Raw genomic sequence first — 4,631 nt, forward strand, 5'->3', positions numbered from 1 at the left:
ACAGCGCTTAAAGACGCAGTGCACAGGAAGCAGCGGTGAAGCTCATCACACACCCGCCAATATTTAAATCCACATCTCCTCATGCTCCATCATCTACTCCATCATCTCCATATTCTTCATCTCCAAATGCTCCATCATCTTCTTCATCATGTCCAAATGCTTCATCCTCTACTCCATCTTCACATGCTCCATCTACTCCATCATCTCCACATTCTTCATCTCCCCATGCTCCATTATCTTCTCCATCATGTCCACATGCTTCATCCTCTACTCTATCTTCACATGCTCCATCATCTACTCCATCATCGCCACATTTTTCATCTCCACATGCTCCATCATCTTCTCCATCATGTCCACATGCTTCATCCTTTACTCCATCTTCACATGCTCCATCATCTCCACCTGATCTCTGCATGCTCCATCATGAACTCCATCATCTCCACATTATTTATAATTGACAAATACTCCCTAAGCATGAAGAACAGCTTTCCACACTCTCAGCATCCGGACAGTTCGTTCTCCAAATGTTCAGCTGAAATACTTTGCTGTGCCTCTTGTAAAACTTTTCGAAAATGTTCTTCACTAGTTGGAGATTTTCTTGCTCATCCCAGAGTGAGAAGGATGTAGGTGAGGTGACTGAGCAGGTCGTTCCATGATAAGGCAGGTCATTCGTGGACTTTTCCGCAAATCATTAATGGTTACCACCATCAATACCAGATAAATAAATACAATATATATTTAATACATTTGTCTGATTCAGCTTTACCAGAATCCTGAGCAGAAAAGTACACTTCATACTTACCATCATCATCATCTTCTTCATCATCTTCTTCATCTTCTTCTTCTTCTCTCCCAATTTCTCCACTGCAGCATCATTTCTCCATACAGCCATAAGAGCTGCCACTCACACTGAATAATCGTATAAAGAGTATAATAAGTGTATTAGTGTAGGGCGCAGTTCTCTTCCCGACCAGCAGGGGGCAACCCAATCCTGCAACTCTTTTACTTCCTCTGCGCTCTCACTCATGTCCTGTCCGGTCACGCATGTCTTCTCTTTTGAACAGTTCCGAGTTGTAGGGTTAAAATGTGTAAAAATAAAAATAAAAATAAATATTATTCAATTTTTTTACGGAACCGGGCCGTACTGATTTGCATATGGTGACGTTTGCAAAACTTCTTAAATGGTCAAGTGCACAAAGCGTCAAACAATGGCGACAAATGGGTTTAAAAAAAAGCTTTAAATTGACAAATATTTTCACGTTTTGTTTTTTGTGTTATACACGAGTTTATAAATAAAAAGTTTGTGTGATTATATATATATATATAGCGTCACATTATTCATCGTCCGAGTGGGCCACGCCCCGGGGTTGCCAGGTTGATGGATTATCAGTGTGTGAAAGGTTTTCAACATTTAGACGCAATACCCTGCCTTTAAGGCACAAAAACTCGGTGTATAGAAAATGTTGGATGGAACACACACACACACACACACACACACACACACACACACACACACACCATTCCTCAGGAATGACTCACTCACCCCGTCCCCTTCCCTGTCATGTCTGCAACCTTGAGCAGTTTTACAGGAATGAAAGAGGTTTTCTTCGGCGTGACTCAATACAACGGAACTCACCGGAACCACACACAAACACACACACACACACACTATGTCTCATCCGTCATTCTGGACCACTTCTCCACGTGGGCCGAGGTTTTAATGTCATTGTTAAGGGCTTTGATCAAATCAGGTGCAGGACATGTGGCAGCTTCAAAGCCACATGTTTATAAAGGATCACACACACACACACACACACACACACACACACACACTGAGGATCAGAGAGAGAAAAGAGAAAACACGTTTACCTGGAGCCACACTTATGTGGGAGGTTATGAGGTTTCATGTAGATTATCGGAGGAGATAATCATTTGAAGAACACTGGAATGTGGACAAACATCTGGCGCAGGTAAACTCTGGGTCCATGTGATCTCTCTTTGCTCAGGGACTTTGGATTTTAGGGTTGTGAATTCAAATCTCAGCCACACCAAGCTGCCACACCTGGGCCCCTGAGCGAGGCCCTTAACCCCATAGCTGCTCAGATGTATGTAAAATAAATGTGGTTCTGGATATGGGGGTCTACCAAAAGACGTAAATATAATCCTATTTTCGACACGATCACCTTCAAAACAGTCCCCTTGCACAGCAATACAGCGCTCCCAGGGTTCCTCTGGAACGTGTTCTGGAAGTCTTCTTTTCGAAGTGGGCGAGAGTGAGACCGTGCGGATTGTTCTTCGACGATCATCATGCACGAGTTGCCAAACGGTTTTCACATTTTTGTTCTAACTTGCTGTTCGTGATGAAATCGCAGACGTGGGAATGCACTTGGGTCAGAACAGCACCAGTTACACCATCAGTCTCCAAACTTTACGATACCACCTCATAATGATGATGTCGGATAAAGAGCTCTCAAAATTATACGCTCGATTGCAGCTCGCATTTCTCGTGACACAGAGACGGGCTTTGGTTTGTATTCAATTGGGAACGCAAGTGAAAATGACATCTACATCAAACATGGTCTCCTCACACACACACACACACACACACACACATTGGGACACTGGTTTCTAGGCATTACATATTACACTGAAGAAAACAGGAGCCTGTGATCACGTTCCTCCTGCAATGATTAGAGTGACAGTCAGGGTTGAGGGAACCCAGGCCTGGTCTTGTTCCCCGATGACTGTAGCTAAAGATCGACTAAACATGCTCCTGAGGTTCCAGTGACCACTGTTCCTGCCCCTCTTACTTCTGCGGATCTTCCCACTTCATCCAGGCCTGCCTCTGGATAGCGTTCTCAGCTGGAGATGTTTCCCATCAATGCCTTGTGTGGTTCATGAAATTCAGGAGTAAGAACGGGAGCTTTGGATGGATTTGGACTGTAGTTAATATCAACAGTCTGCTACACTGACTCAGGACTACAGTTTGCTTCTGATCACCATCACTGAACCCCGCAACATCGTTTATCTGTAATAAATGGACATTCGATGTAACCCAGATGAGGATGGGTTTCCTCTTGAGTCTGTTTCTTCTCAATGTTTCTTCCTTATGCATCTCGGGGAGTTTTTCCTTGCTTTAAAAGTATTTCTGAACCATTTAACAAGAAACTTGGTTATTTGGAGTTTGTATGTAGGTGAGAAGGGAGATTAAACATGTCTAGGTTAGATGTAATGTGATGTCACATTACATCTATTAAAGGTAATAAAGAGATGATATAAAGTTAATAATAAGGTGATATCAAAGGTAATAAAGAGGTAATATTAAGGGTAATAATAAGGTTATATAAAGGTAATAAAGAGGTGATGTGAAGGTAAAAAAGAGGTGATATAAAAGTTAATACGAAGGTGATGAACGTAGATGAAGGTTAATAACGTAGGAAAATAGACACCTTTAAAGAACTTCAGAAGAACACACTTCTAACACAACAATTAATTCAGCTCTTATCTTTCAATCTCCACCATCTGTCATTCCTCTTCTGTTCCTTTCAACACCTTATATTGTTCATCTATATGCTGGTTTCTCTTTCATCTTCCTGTTCTCCTACAGCTGGACACAAAAGAGTAAAGGACATGGGATGAGAAGGGTGAAAGGTATAGCCATAATCTCTTTTCAATTCACCTGGGATTAGTATATATGGATTTTCTCCAAAAACTTAAAAAATATAATTTATTTATTTATTTGTTTGTTTGTGTATTTGCACCTACATTTCAAACCTTCATTCATTTAGTCAGTTATCTTAAAAAAAAAAAAAAAAAAAATTGAGAATAAAATAAGAGTTAACCCTGAAGTGAGTTTAAAAGTCAGAAACAGTAATAGTTATTTATCTAATTGCTCTACTTTATATGGCAGAATATATGTGAACACTTCTTCTTCTTTCGGTTGCTCCAATTAGGGGTCTCCACAGCGGATCATCTGTCTCCATACCACCCTGTCCTCTACATCTGCCTATTTTACACCAACTACCTGCATGTCTTCCCTCACCACATCCATAAACCTCCTCCTTCGCCTTCCTCTTTTCCTCCTTCCTGGTGGCTCCATCCTCAGCATTCTCCTACCGATATACCCCATGTCCCTCCTCTGCACATGTCCAAACCATCTCAATCTCACCTCCCTCACCTTGTCTTCAAAATGTCCTACATGTGCTGTCCCTCTAATAAACTCATTTCTAATCCTGTCCATCCTCGTCACTCTTAATAAAGACTATGGAGACTCCTGTCTGACCCCATTCGTAAACCTGTCCATCACCACTGCAAACAGGAAAGGGCTCAGAGCCGATCCTTGATGCAGTTCTGCCTCTATCTTGAACCAGTCTGTTGTTCCTACTGCACACTTCACTGCTGTCACACTGTCCTCATACATGTTCTGCACCACCCTCACATAATTCTCTGACACACCTGACTTCCTAATACAATACCACAACTCCTCTCTCCACCCTGTCCTACACTTTCTCTAAATCCACAAACACACAATGCAACTTCTTCTGACCTTCTCTATATTTCTCCATCAACATTCTCAAAGCAAATAATGCGTCTGTGGTGCTCTTCCTCAGCATGAAACCATACTCTTGCTC

General features: G+C 41.9%; 1 protein-coding gene across 1 annotated transcript in view; it reads right to left on the bottom strand.

Annotated features, from left to right (window-relative positions):
* tmem170b (transmembrane protein 170B) overlaps positions 1-1,182 on the bottom strand; it is a 10,959-nt gene extending 9,777 nt beyond the window's left edge. The window contains exons 1-2 of the mRNA XM_083523919.1: positions 430-1,182; positions 1-372 (exon numbers count right to left, since the gene is read on the bottom strand). The exon at positions 1-372 is cut by the window's left edge and continues 369 nt beyond it. The gene's annotated coding sequence lies outside the window, so the exon portion shown is untranslated. The remainder of the gene's footprint in view (positions 373-429) is intronic.
* Positions 1,183-4,631: the final 3,449 nt, after the last annotated feature.

Source organism: Silurus aristotelis (assembly GCF_946808225.1).
Source record: "Silurus aristotelis genome assembly, chromosome: 21".
Classification (NCBI taxonomy): domain Eukaryota; kingdom Metazoa; phylum Chordata; class Actinopteri; order Siluriformes; family Siluridae; genus Silurus; species Silurus aristotelis.